Raw genomic sequence first — 15887 nt, forward strand, 5'->3', positions numbered from 1 at the left:
CACAGCTCTACAACCTGGCTATAAACTATTTGTCTTGCCCACTCGCAAGTGTGTCTTCTGAACGTGTTTTCAGTGCTGCTGGTGGCATTGTAACTCCCAAACGGAGCCGCCTCTCGCCCAAAAATGTGGAGCGGCTGACAATGATCAAGATGAATCAGCACCTCATACCACCAGATTACAAAGTACGAGAAAGCACGCCGCATGAAGACGAGGAGGACAGCAACGTAGATGAGGGGATTTTTTCTCTGTTCGGTGCCACTGACCTCATCCAGCCTGAATTCGCAGAGTATGATGACGAAATCTTGTTCTTATTCCCTGACACCGAGCCCTGAAAATGAGACAATCAATCAAGAACTTTCTTTTTCGTCCTTATTCACTTTTATTCCTGTGTGCTTTGTGTCTCTCTTTCTTTGTTTTGCACAGTTAATTTAATTCAAACTTTAATCACCTAATCCCAAAAACAAGACCATCATCAGAACTGTCTTCACTTGTTTGCTTATTGATTTGAAGGTGCCGCAGTCTACATTCCTCAGGTTCACAAGTTCTGAAGAACATGCTCCTCTATCCTCCTCCTCCAGACTGCGATTTCCCTCCAAGCAGAGTGCTGGATTACGCACAATGAAGAAAGACTCAGCACTTGTGGGGGTGTTGTACTTCTTTGCGGGTGAGTTGACGGTTTTGGGCCCATTGCTGTGAAGCTCTAATAATGGACAAAAGTGTTTTGGACCAAATATGAGGTGGAAATTTCTTGCCGTTTTTGCTGACTTGCTTGCCTTTGAGGTGCTCTTTGGCGGGGTTCCGGGGGTTTGTGTGTAATTTTTGGTGTCTGTCGAAGCACTGCTGCGACAGTCTAATCTTGATTGCATTTGCTTTTCAGGAAATCCGTGGTGGAAAACAGGAGTTATGATGATTGATGATGATGACGACCTAGCTGCACAGCGCCGCGTTTGGACCGAAGGCCGAGAGACATTGTAAGTATGAGATTTAGCTTTTCCGCTGTTTGGGGGTGTTGTGTCGGGGGTTTTTTTGCGGGTGGGTTGGCGGGTCTTGCCTGGGGCATTCCTGGGAAGGTCTAATACCGGATACAAGTGTTTTGGACAAAATCCATAAGGAACAGCCTTTTTTTTGCCATTTCTTCAGACATCTTGCTCAATGTAGCGTTTTGGGGGGCTTCCTGCTGTTCGTGGGTGGGTTGCGGCCGGGGTCTCTGTCGAAGCACTGCTGCGACAGTCTAATCTTGATTGCATTTGCTTTTCAGGAAATCCGTGGTGGAAAACAGGAGTTATGATGATTGATGATGACCTAGCTGCACAGCGCGTTACTTTGGACCGAAGGCCGAGAGATATTGTAAGTATGAGATTTAGCTTTTTCGCTGTTTGGGGGTGTTGCCGCGTGTTTTTTTGCGGGTGGGTTGGCGGGTCTTGGCTGGGGCATTCCTGGGAAGGTCTAATGCCGGATAGAAGTGTTTTGGACAAAATCCTTAAGGAAAAGCCTTTTTTTTGCCATTTCTTCAGACATCTTGCTCAATGTAGCGTTTTGGGGGGCTTCCTGCTGTTCGTGGCTGGGTTGCGGCCGGGGTCTCTGTCGAAGCACTGCTGCGACAGTCTAATCTTGATTGCATTTGCTTTTCAGGAAATCCGTGGTGGAAAACAGGAGTTATGATGATTGATGATGACCTAGCTGCACAGCGCGTTACTTTGGACCGAAGGCCGAGAGATATTGTAAGTATGAGATTTAGCTTTTTCGCTGTTTGGGGGTGTTGCCGCGTGTTTTTTTGCGGGTGGGTTGGCGGGTCTTGGCTGGGGCATTCCTGGGAAGGTCTAATACCGGCTAGAAGTTTGTTGGACAAAATCCATAAGGAAACACCAGTTTTGGCACTTTTTGTAAGTTAGGGTTCGTTAGGGTTAGCCCTAGCAGCAGGATTGCATGTGTTTAGGGGGGTTCTATTGCAACGCGGTTCTGTTGTTGTAGAGCACTGTTGGAGCGATGCTGGCTATGGATACTTTTGCTTGCAGGCAAGTGGTTTGAATACAATCCACGGTCTGTATTTGGGTCTACTGTTACTTTCAAAGTACGTTTTGTAACCATTTTTCTGCTAGGCATCGTTTTTGGAGATATGATTGGGTTCTTCTACATTTTTGCGACTGGCTTTAGTAAGGGTCTTGGTGGGAGCATTGCTGGGAAGGTCAAATTTTGTTCTAAAACACAGTAGTACACCCACCTTGAGGGGAAAGATCCGCTATAATATTTTGGCCATACTTATTGATCCTTAAAAAGGTGACTCAGACAGAGCACGCAATTTCAAAAATATTGTACTGTCTATTAGGGAAATCAAAGTGTCACTTTTTGAACCACACAGCGTACATACCTTTTATTTATTTATCAGTGGTATTGTAATAGCACTTCCTGTTTTCCGTTCAATAATTACAGGCCGGGTTTCAGTCAACATCCGCCAGGCAGGCAGTGGACAGGGTGTCTCTTCTGTCAGTGGTCACCACCACATTGATGGACGAAGCGTCAGCTGGAATGGAGGAGTGCCGCCAATAAGAGGAATTGTTTGCTGCATGCAACTTACTTACCAATTTCAACAGGACAACTCCAACAACATACGCAATACAGATACAGTATCCATTGTTGTCTTTTATTCTATGAGTGTGACTGCATGTGCTTACCTTTAGTTTGTAACCAAAGATTGTCTGTAAACTCTGTATCTTCAATTATTGTTTGTCCATGCTCTGCTTTTTTTTTCTTCTCTCAACAAAACCTACCCAAAAAGAAACCCCCATTCCCATCCATTTTACAAACCCTAACCCTCTTCCCCCGGGCTGTGTTGTTTTGCTTGATGTCTGACTAAAATGACATCAATAATTCCACACACTTGCTGGGGAGGATAAGGTGATAGCAGCAACAGGCTGGTGAAGGAATACGAGGATATCTTCTAGACTTACTCAGCTTCAGTACTATATCTTCTAGTAGTAGTAGCCAATGTCAAATAAATTCAACGCAAGTACTAGTTATACTTGCAATACTTTACCATTTGTTAGGCTACATTATGGCACTGTTCTAGTGTACTGTCACCTGCTATTTTCTCGATCGTACCGTAACCGTTGTAATGCTACAGTAAGGAGTACAAACAAGGTTTCGTTTTCTTTTTTTCCATAGGCATGCAACTGCCACTGTGTCACACCACTAGTACCACCGCAATGAGGAAATGTCACCCGCCCAGGAATGACAACGTTAATCCCCATTTCACCTGGAGCCAGCCCTGGGCCTAGCCCTAATTTCTAACACAAATTACAGGTAAGATAAGCGTTTGGTGGGAGGTAGTATAATGGAGTATTATTTCGGAGTAGACAAGAGATTGACGGTTGTACTACTAAAGTCCTACGACTGTTCAGGAAAACAAAGTTACTGTTACACCCCCGCCCCCCACCCACCAGACTGAAAAGCAGTAAAAAACAGGTATGGTCAGATAAAGTTGAAAAATATATTTATTTATCCCTAACAAAATAATCTCCCTCACCCACCCTAACCCCAACGATTGTCTCTGAAACGTCCCAAAACGATCCCAACTCCCAAATCCCACCCCCCAAAAGTCTATAAAAAAAGGGCAAGGGACACTCCACTACTGGAGGGTGCTGGTGCTGGTGCATGATGCGGCATGGGCATCATACTCCTTGCGGAGGGTGGCAAGCTCGGAGCGGAGGCCCTTAACCAAGGTCTTATACCTCAGGACCTCCTGCTCCAGGTTGGACATGCGGACTCGTAGGCGGCGTTGGCGTTCCTTGCAGCTCCTGTGGGGGGCAGCTGGTATTTCGGTTGCTTGGCGGTGGCGGTCGGCTTTCTTAGCCCGGCTCGGTCCCGCTGGCTTAGTCACGGAGGAGGATGCAGTGGTCACAGTCGAAGATGTTGCCCCGCTCGACTGCGTGTCCTCCTCCTCCTCCAGGGCCACCAGCCGCCGATACTCGGCGACTGTGGCCTCCAGCCTCCGTTGCCGGGCCAATCTAGCCTGCTCCCTCCTTGTTGTTGATTTGGAAGGAGCAACTATATGAAGAAAGAAAGACATAGTCTGTAACCAATGCTCCTTATTAATAACACAAAGTGATTGAGCCGAAAGTTGGGTCACAGAGTACAAGTAGCAAATTGAAAGCACAGTACATAACTATTGAGGACAGTATCTATGTAACCTCCCACTTCTGCATCCTTGCTCTAACAGTAGTGGTAGTTTAATGAACTAATTCTACGACCACTATGGACTTCCATTACAGTCGACTATGACAGTACACCAGTCTTATTCTTCTTCTTCTCTCTTGTTTAGGGAAATGGGTACGTTATCTTATGCAAGCCGGCAGAATGACATGGACACAGCACAGTGAAGTTGCACCCGAGAAAAAAAGTTGCACACCATGATGATGGAGACAGACTTGCGTTACTGTACCGGTCCAGTACATGCAGGTGGTGAAGCTATTACTTTTCTATTACGGGTGGCACTGAGAATACTCTGTTACAAGGGCTACTGCTTAATTAATTTACCTTTCACCCTACAGTGCAAATGAGTACTAGAAAAGGAAACTGAAGAAGCTAACTAATTTGATTATCTATCACTTCACATGGGACGTATTTAATGACAGATGAGATGACTTTAGGTGCTTTGCTTAATATTGAGTGAACAGTGATACACCCACACATGAATGACGTACTACAAGTAAACTAAAGTTATTAAGAGAGGTACGGAGTGTCCACCGTAATAACCAGATATATGCTGTGAATGCAAACGCAATACAAAGTACTGCTACTATTCATGGTAGTATTGGACACATTTACAATTTCTTTTCCTTGCCTTCCCTGCACTGGGACGGACGTGCGGGTGCGGTGGTACATGCTCTTCAAGGTAACACTTACTTCACCTGGCGACCATCTACTCTCTCTAGATACACATGTGCTATGTAAGAGTCAGAGAATACCATGCTCCAGGCATCCATTCAGTCAAAGTATACGCACACATACAGTTTCTGTTTCACCCACCCAGGCTGCTGTCCTTCCACCCATCCTTGCTTCATCATTGACCCAGCCATGCACCATACCATATTCTTTCCTTCCCAGCCACCTCTGGGTCCAAGCAAACACATATCGTTCTTCTTTGCCAGCCATCATACAAGTTCGCGTCCCACTTACTTACACCCTTCTTTCGCTTTTCGTTCATCCCATCCATCACGTTCGTCTAAGAACTTATTGGGATTCTTCTCACCAAAAACTTCACAGCTAAGTCGAAGTACATTTCGAGGAGGCTACTACCTGGTTGATTTGTAATTGTAATACACCCGTGCAGAAAGCACACTATGCAGTCTTCAATCTCAATAAGTAAGGAATATATAGCTTACCTGTTTCCGCCACCACCGTTTGATCCCCCACAGGAACGGCCACCAGCTCTTCTAACGCCGCCTCCTCCCCAGAGGCCTCCGAGTCCAAGTCCAACACAGCCACCTCCGCGCTGGCCCCGTCACCAGATGTTACACCTACAAAGTACATTTAAGAATGTTAGAATACACCACTCACTACTATATAATATTTGGTCTAGGAGAAATGTTAAAAAAACAGAATACAATGTAATAATTTGTGACTGTCTACTCCATAGTAAAAATGTCCCATTTTCCAGGGAAGGCTGTTGTCTTGCTGCACTTTTATGCACAACTGATGAATGCTTGCTTTTGATTTTTAACACGCACCACTTTTTCTCCTAACAGACAGAAGCTTGACTCCTGAGTCCTAAGAACACGACCAGGATCAAGTTCAAACTAGGTGAGAGTTCGGCTCGACCACAAGAAATGTGTCCAATTAATCGTCAGCACTAACCACTTTTCCGTTTACAGTTAAATAGTTTTATGACAAAGTAGATTTTAATAAATGTGTTTACTTTTAATAAAGCTTTTGCACTTAAATAGACTCTGTGGTTTTTGTTCCTCTAGACTAGAGTGGATGAGCTAAAGGTTTTGGAATTTTTGCAAGCATGAGTGCCTCTGACACTTCTTGACTGTGCTGTGACTCCGTACTACTCTCTTGTCCTGCGTACGATAATCTAGAGATCATTGGGGATCTATAATCGGTGACTTCGGGAGCTGAATGACTCTGCCACACTATCTAGTCAGTAAGGAGACAGTGCATAGAGGTATTGCTGAACATAATGGGAGTCCAATGGAATTGCCAAATGTCCAATCTTAGTTAGCTACACAGACAGACTAATAAGAATAGTCTAGTAATACCACAGGGAGTCATATTCGAGGCAGGATAAGAATTTATATCCAGTCTACAAGAAGATCAAAGACGATTTAGAAAAAATCGAATGAGGAACGCTAGGAAAAAATAGGTACTGTTTATTAAAATGTAAACTTACTGGGGCCAGCAAAGGAGCCCTCGCCTGCCCGATCCTGGCCTGCATCCTCAGCACCCTCCTCCTGTGTCCTCTTGCCCTTGGGGGGAGCTGATGTACAACATGAAAGAAAGAAAAACCAGAAAACATGGATGAGATTTTTCAACCAAATCAAACATTTCAAAAGAACAATAACAACATATTTTGGAAAAATAGCAAATAGATAGACAACTATTCCACGGGATCTATCTCATGTGGTATACTACGTTATTCGTATTGCCTGATTTGCGGAACGTTGACTTAGAAAGTTCCTATGTAACTCAATAAACAGACTACTAAAGAGGTTTGCCTAGGCCTGGCACTGCAGGCAGCAGTGCGCAACACGTGACAGACAAAGTCCATCCTGCTTGCAGATCAGTGAATACTCAAACTATCAATCCACCCGCCACCACCGCCACTATTTCTTCTGATAGCCATGTGACTGTCTAAAGGAAGGACTGGACTTCAGTCTGTTGGGGCTGATTTATAAGTCCCTTGCGGAAGTTGCGGCTGATTTTCCTCCATTGTTGCGTGCCTTTTCTGACGCAGCGGCAGAACAAAAGACTCGCCATGGTGTTGGTGCGGCGTATATATTAAAAAAAAAAACACATATGGGCATATGGGCGATGCATCACGTTGTAAAGCCCTGCGCCATCAGGGGGCGTTCCGGCGCAAGGGAGGGCGTACCTGCGCAGGAACGAATCCTAAAAGTGGCTGAGGGAAATCTACAAGATGTCAATCAGTCATTTTTAGGACAATGATGCATGACTCAAACCCTGCGCGCTTGAAGCCGACGTACGGCTTGATGCAGCATTGGGGAGATAGGGTACCCCAGAGCATTGCTGGAGCTGCGCCATCGTTGGCACGCAACTCCAGCAATGCGCTGCCTTTACGGCACAGATGCGTAAGGCTTCTGTGATGTTTTGGGCCAATGGGTGGTGGTGGCATGGCACACAATTACTGCCGCATCCCTGCTACTTTGCAGGGATGCGCCGGTAATTGAAAATATGACCCTTACTGTCTAGCATTACGCAGTTCTTTTCTTTACAGTACACTCATACATAATTTCTCAGGCCAATGAAATGCTTCTGAACACAACATACAAAACAAAGAAGCATAGTAGCAAGCAAGGCTACTGAGAAGGAGAGCAGTGCACCTGAAAATGAAATGCATAGAAGATTTTGAAATATAATTTACCTCAATGTAATCGGCAGCATTATTGCTCTTGGTAAAGAACAAAGATTTGCAAATAACAGAGCAGGATAAAACAGAGTAGTAAATGTACTACTACTACTACTCACCAAGCCCGGGGACCTCTACGCCGAGCGCGTCCAGCAAGTCCCGCTCCCGGTCCATGACATCGGTCCAGCGGTGGGTGGCCTGGTTATATGTGCGCCGGACCCCAGAGATTTTGTACATGGCCCGGCACACCTTCTCCCACCGCTGGCGGCGCTCCCGGATGCCATAGCCGGTCGCGATCTTGCCGCCTCCCAGGATCGTCTTGGGGAGGCGGCGCTGGACATGGAAGATCAGTGCCGCCACTTCCTCCGCGCTGAAGATCTCCCTCGGGACCACTTGCTCCCCCCTTAAACGCCCGCACGGGAGCCGGGCACGGGGTGCGGGACCCTTCCCCTTCTCAGGGTGCTTCCCGGCTCCCTTTACCATGGTCTGGGCAGAAATAAACTTAAATGATAAAGAAGAAATAGAATAGTGAAGAAGAAAAGAAAAGAGTTTTAAAAAGTAGTTTAAAAGTAAATAAAAGCTGCAGAAAACACAAAAATATAGAGCTAGAAAAATAGAGGGTTAGATAATAAGTAAAATTAGATCAAAAAAACTTCAAACAAGCAAAGGATGGCAGAGATTGAGAGAGGATACAGAAAGCATGCCCAGAACCATAGCAATGAATGAGAAACAAGATGGCCGCGCCCGTTCACGACCGCGTGGGTAAGTTCGCGCGAGATTTTCCTTGCGAGTACGCGCGAAATTGTACTAGCGAGCAGCACACTTTGCGAGATTACACATAGCGGGCGGAAACGGAATTACGTCACGCCAACAAGATGGCCGCGCCCGTGTACGACCGATAGGGTAACTTGGCAAACGAATAGCTAGAAGCGCCTCGCGAACACGCGCAAGATCACGCGAACATACACGTCGCAACAAAAACAATTTTGTATTCGCACGTATTCGCGGCTTCCGAAATCGATCTCGCACGGATTCGCGCCCCAAATAACGCGCAAAATTGCAAAAAAAACGATTTTAGCTAAAATGAAAGCAATGAGCAGATGCAAAAGTTCAAACTTAACATTAGTAACATTCAAGGTAGTGCTTCCTGATGGGCCCCTCCAGAGTTTGCAACAATTCTATGACCCTGCTATGACCCAAACAGCAGGCTCATAGAATAGCACCATAAAGGTCCTGTAAAAAAAAAATTTCACTGCAACAAAAAGCAAATTACAGATAAGGAAGGAAGCAGGTGCCAGCCAGACTGGAACTTTCAAAATTACTGACACATTAATGAAACACAAATTAATTGATGGCAGTTGAAGAAGGGCAGGTGTGCTAGCTTTTTTCAACCACCATAATCTACAGTGATAAATAAACCTAATAGGTGCCAGTGAGGATGTACTAGAGGGTGGCATGGGTGTCCCAGAGGGTGGCAGTGGTGAAACAGGGTGCTGTGAACCTGTGATGATAAACCAGACGTAGAAACAACATAGTCGCGGCCGTTGCAAGCCGAAAAGTAAGTTCGCAATTGCGAACTTGTCCCAAAATCGGCGCGAACACGCGCCAACACAAAAAACGGAAAAATCCGCAAATCCGCTAGAGTTCGCGGATCTTCGCGGATTGCGAATCCGTAAATACGCAAGTTCGCGGATTGCCAATCCGCAAAATCCGCCCATGCTTACCTGGCTCTCCCTCTATCCAGAGTGTCCCTTCCAGCTTACAGGAATGCAGCAATACACAAATCTGTCTGGGGGGATTTGTCTACCTTTCCTCCTGTTTCCCCATAGAGCCCTGGGTCCCCGAAAATGGAACCCAGAGTCAACCATGTACTGTACACTCACAGGCACACATACGAATCTCATGCATATATCATACACACGCTGCACAGCACTACATCTTTCATGTATTGTACCACACATAGGCACACATACCCAAGCCCATGCATATACCAGGCACACTCTGCACAGTACTCAATTAGCGCTATATTGAACCATTCACAGGCACACATACACCAAGCACATGTACACAACATGCACACACTGCACAGCACTATATCCTTCATGTACTGTGCCACTCACATGCACTCATACACCTAGCACATTCACTGCATAAACCTGCATTATCCCTGTATTGTACCATTCACAGGCACACATACAGCCAGTATATTCATACCAAACATGCATTGTGTAGCACAACACACCAAACCGATGTAGGCTAAAGGTGAGTTAAGTACACAGCAATGGAACTTTAACCAAGTTAGCCTGTATGCGTCACTCCAGTGATATAGATAAGTAGGACCCCTTCACTCCTACTGACTACTACACAATATGCTGTCATCAATGCACTTGTGCTGTTTACTCCTGGCACAGGCAGTGGCCTTTCATCGTTATGAAGGCTGCGCTTTGGGGCCACCTCTAGGTCCAACAAATCCGAAATCCATGAGACAGGCCTTTGTCATGGGGCAAACCCGTGATCCGTGGTTGCCTATGACAACAAAAATATGCATCAGACGTCAGTGCAGTTGGGACACTCAGACCAGGGGTGCACATCCATTACCATGAGGAGGACATTTCCATCTGAACGCTGTCTCCTTTGAAGGGGGAATTTATTGTATTCTCATAAAAATATGCAAACACGTTTTATCAGACTTTGCAAAGTGACCTACAGATTGACTTCCTCAGTTCCTCATGATCCACAAGATCACATTAGTTTCTTGTTAGACCAAACCCTCTATATGCCAGAGCGTACTAAGCAAACAGTAAATTCTTCCTGTTAATCTCTTCACTTGCTCAAGAAAGCAACCAACCCTCTTTTTGATTTACAGACATCCACATAATAGTTCAGGCTCTTGTGATACCATGACTGACTTTAGAAATGCAGCTGTCATTGACAAACAAATGGCACAGTTGGAGGCTTTACCCTGGATAGTCTCATTTCCAGGTTTCAACAAGGTATCCACATAAAACTGGTCCTTAGAGGCCTGCACTACCTAACTCTAGAGACAAGAGTGACTTCTTATATTCGCACTACATCTGAAAAAACCTATATAATAGCCAGCTCTCCTTCCCATTTATGGATGCTCTAAAGGTTTAGAAGCTCTAGTCATCTAAAAATACTTAAAATGAAGACCTAGTTCAATCACTCTCTGGAGAAATCTCATGATTATTGATCTAGTTACCAATGAATTTGAAAAACCAAATCAAGCCTACCTTCTTTTTCAATAATTGCAAAATCTACCTAAATAATAGAATATGCACGTAAGTTATTTTTTTCTTCACACAGCTGGCAAGAGTTAAGCACTCACTGTTGACACTTGGTATGGCCAGTGATAGAGTGCACAGGGACCAACTAGCTCAGTTTTACCATACTCACCTGGGCCCATACAACATCCACACATTGATCTAGTAGTCCTGCCTGACCAATTTATTAATTTATTCACTCGATCAGTTTGTCCAGAGGTCCGATTTAGGACTTATACCTGTAAACTATGACTTACCAACCCTTGTCACCTTGCTATAAGTCCTGTGGATCAGGGAGTTAGCATAAACAGATCGTATTAAAACACATTTGCCTTTCTTATAATAACCAGAGAATCGGGGAAAGTTTAAAAACCTTTATCTACGAAAGATTTTCTGAGTCAAATGAAAAGGGCCACAATCTCGTGACCATACATTTTACAAATGAAAATATAATCAGCAGGACATAGAGTTTATAAGAAACCACAGTAACACCTTTAGACATTGGTATCTGGGAAGTGTGAGAAAGGGAAATAGCACAAGGACATCTCACATTGATTATATTTACCTAGAATGGTGCAATGACCAATCCTGGCCATGGGCTGGGGCAAAATACGAACCAGGAATAGGCTCCCAACTAATCAGGTGCCCCATGGGAAAAGACAGTGCAGATCAGGACAGGTGACCTCAGCTAAGTGCAACGCCAGCATCACACCCCTCTCTCAAGGAAAGCCAATTAGTACCCCGATTGGGTAATCGATTCTTCTGACAGAGTGCTCCGCCAGCACCTCTGCTCTCGATCGCCTATTGAGTGCATTGGGTCAGTGACAGGTCAGCTATTCGGACAAGTCGGACAATTTCTCTATCTGAGCCTACCTTAATTATACCATTTCGAGGGCAATGTACCACCTCTAAATGTTGCACATATATGTGTTCCCCTTCAGTGATTGGTTGGAAAGACGAGGAGAGGTCATCACATCATACTAAGATGATGTAATTTCAATTTAAATCATATTGATTGAATAACCCACCCACAATTTTATTTTCCCATGATTTTATTCAGCCCAACAATATTGGTACACATTTTGAATACATTGTATTTGGTAGCTTCCTTTCTAGAGGTCAGATGAGCGGTTCCCAAGCACATCCTGGGTAAGAAGTGGGTTGGCAGGGGTTCAATACCAGTGCTTCAGCAAATTCAGAGTTAGGGTGCGCATATGCAAAGTCATCCAAGATGGAAGATGTATCAGGTGTCAGGCCCAAAGTAGGAGCTAGTAGCAAAGTAAAAAAGCCCAAAAATATTGGTACACATTTTGAATACATTGTATTTGGTAGCTTCCTTTCTAGAGGTCAGATGAGCGGTTCCCAAGCACATCGTGGGTAAGAAGTGGGTTGGCAGGGGTTCAATACCAGTGCTTCAGCAAATTCAGAGTTAGGGTGCCCATATGCAAAGTCATCCAAGATGGAAAATGTATCAGGGGTCAGGCCCAAAGTAGGAGCTAGTAGCAAAGTAAAAAAGGAACATGTTAGAATACAAAAATAAATAAATGCACTGTATACCACTTATCTCTACTCTATCCCCATTACTTTATTTTAACTCGAGCATTAATGATTAAGCAGAACGAGCAAGTTTATTACAAGCTGCAGCATAAGCATTAGCATGTGAAATTTAAAGCAGCCATTTCTGGCATTAGTGCTCAGAAGAAAAGTTTTCCCACCAAGCAGAGAGCTACGTCACACCACGTGAGTGTGGCAGACGCATGCGCAGAAGGTTTCCCGCATTTTCGGTGGCCATTTTAATGCATTAGAGTTACTGTTGGTAAAAGCACCTTGAAAGCTTCCCCTAGATACTAGAAATGTCGTGAAATGTAAATATTAGTAAACAAAAAATTTTGATTAATATTTTATAAGTTATTTAGAGAGGGCTGAATACAAGCAAGTTTCGGAATATGTGAATCCTTGCTCCATCACCAGAATACTTTGAATACCAGCACAACCATGTCAGCTTTTTATCTTTATAAACTTATTAAAGTGAGTAGTGGAAATTTGTAGCACCTGCTATTTGCAATGCCTAGAAATGTCGGAAAGCGTTTTCTGATTTGCTCTAAACATAGCTATTATTCTTAAATGTTCTATAAAACTCATGTTCATCTCTTCTCCAACTGTCTCACGTTGCAATGGTTGCCTCATATAAAAATTAACACATAAATGATGTATAATTTACACAAACACTACATACGTCTCTTACTCTGTTTCAAGTATAACATTGTCTATTTCTACTGTACACTCTTCCCACTGTTTGCACAGTACATTACCCTCCAAATAAAACTATTGCTAATCTTTATATACCCAAATATTAACCAGTTGCTACAGTTCTTTTTTTAGACTCACTTTTATTTAGTTAAGCAAATAAAACATAATTATTTTCAAACTCACCTCCAGTTTTTAGTATCAACATATGCTGCACAGTGAGCTTCCTCTGATTCCAGTGGAGTCACATTGTACAGTAGTTCGAACCATAATTTTTTCATATATTGACTACTGTGGCAAGGACTCCGGTATTATCTCATCTCAGACACCTATAATGGTTGCCGACGCAGCATAAAGTAAGGCTTTATATATCTACAATAGGTGTGGGTGCTCCACAGGGCTGAACCCTCTCACTTATGGCTAACCCTAAAGAGGAGAAAGGTGAGAAATTAGGTTGTTGGTTGAGGGGGTTATGAGCCCTTCTTAAGCAACAGCCACACTCTTTGCCAGGGTGAACCACAAAAAAGTCACTAAATTAACCTGTGCTTAATCCTGTGGTAGCTTGGAAAAAATCAGTCATGGCTTAACTTAGAGGTAATGTAAAACGTATTTATGCAGCACTTAAACAGTAATAAAGTGAAAACACTACATAAGAAAAATCCCACCCTAAGCGTGGAAGGGTATACTCAGACATGAGTCCCTTGCTCATTGCACCATCAGGATTCAAGCAAGCTGGGCCGAAGACGGCTGTAATGCCAGAAACCGGTCCCCGGAAGCTTGTTTCCTTCCCAGTGTAAGAATTGGCTTTTGTAGTTTGGTTTGCCCTGTTCCCATCATGCACTGGGACAGGAACAGACTAATTTGCATACAGCCAGGTTCTGAAACTGGGATGGTGCAATGAGCTAAAAAACGGTGTTGGATCTAGCCCTGATCTCTTGACTGGGTGAGAGTATTCTGATTAATTCAGAGACTCTGTCCCTCACCACCCCTTGTTGTAAATAATTTATTTTAACTCGAGCATTAATGATTAAGCAGAACGAGCAAGTTTATTACAAGCTGCAGCATAAGCATTAGCATGTGAAATTTAAAGCAGCCATTTCTGGCATTAGTGCTCAGAAGAAAAGTTTTCCCACCAAGCAGAGAGCTACGTCACACCACGTGAGTGTGGCAGACGCATGCGCAGAAGGTTTCCCGCATTTTCGGTGGCCATTTTAATGCATTAGAGGTACTGTTGGTAAAAGCACCTTGAAAGCTTCCCCTAGATACTAGAAATGTCGTGAAATGTAAATATTAGTAAACAAAAAATGTTGATTAATATTTTATAAGTTATTTAGAGAGGGCTGAATACAAGCAAGTTTCGGAATATGTGAATCCTTGCTCCATCACCAGAATACTTTGAATACCAGCACAACCATGTCAGCTTTTTATCTTTATAAACTTATTAAAGTGAGTAGTGGAAATTTGTAGCACCTGCTATTTGCAATGCCTAGAAATGTCGGAAAGCGTTTTCTGATTTGCTCTAAACATAGCTATTATTCTTAAATGTTCTATAAAACTCATGTTCATCTCTTCTCCAACTGTCTCACGTTGCAATGGTTGCCTCATATAAAAATTAACACATAAATTATGAATAATTTACACAAACACTACATACGTCTCTTACTCTGTTTCAAGTATAACATTGTCTATTTCTACTGTACACTCTTCCCACTGTTTGCACAGTACATTACCCTCCAAATAAAACTATTGTTAATCTTTATATACCCAAATATTAACCAGTTGCTACAGTTCTTTTTTTAGACTCACTTTTATTTAGTTAAGCAAATAAAACATAATTATTTTCAAACTCACCTCCAGTTTTTAGTATCAACATATGCTGCACAGTGAGCTTCCTCTGATTTCAGTGGAGTCACATTGTACAGTAGTTCGAACCATAATTTTTTCATATATTGACTACTGTGGCAAGGACTCCGGTATTATCTCATCTCAGACACCTATAATGGTTGCCGACGCAGCATAAAGTAAGGCTTTATATATCTACAATAGGTGTGGGTGCTCCACAGGGCTGAACCCTCTCACTTATGGCTAACCCTAAAGAGGAGAAATGTGAGAAATTAGGTTGTTGGTTGAGGGGGTTATGAGCCCTTCTTAAGCAACAGCCACACTCTTTGCCAGGGTGAACCACAAAAAAGTCACTAAATTAACCTGTGCTTAATCCTGTGGTAGCTTGGAAAAAATCAGTCATGGCTTACCTTAGAGGTAATGTAAAACGTATTTATGCAGCACTTAAACAGTAATAAAGTGAAAACACTACATAAGAAAAATCCCAGTAAAAAAATAGAAAATAGAGTACATTTTACTAAATTATTTGAGAGTAAAATTATAAAAATCCAATCCATAGAACTATAGTTATGATTTTTTTAAAGTGTAAAATAGCACCTAAAAGATCAAAGTGCCAGCAGGGGACATCTAGTAGCGCGAGGCCAGGGCAAAGTCGGAAGATATGGCTACTGTGATGGAGCCATGTTTGAATACACGTAGTGGATTGAGCTCGGTCTCCACTTACCTTTGGACTTGAAAGCAATTTGGAAGAAAAGTGTCTGATAAGGTAAAGTTCAGTGGGGCCGGGCAGCCGGTGGTGTCTAAGGAGGAAGTGTTGTAATTGGAGAGCCACTGGACGAATTGCGGTTAAGATTTCTACGTTCAGACTTAGGGCCTGATTACGATGGTGCACAGATTTAAGTCCGTCCTCTATCGTTTCGCATTTGGGA

The sequence above is a fragment of the Lissotriton helveticus genome, chromosome 6 (genome assembly GCF_964261635.1).
Source record: "Lissotriton helveticus chromosome 6, aLisHel1.1, whole genome shotgun sequence".
Taxonomy (NCBI): domain Eukaryota; kingdom Metazoa; phylum Chordata; class Amphibia; order Caudata; family Salamandridae; genus Lissotriton; species Lissotriton helveticus.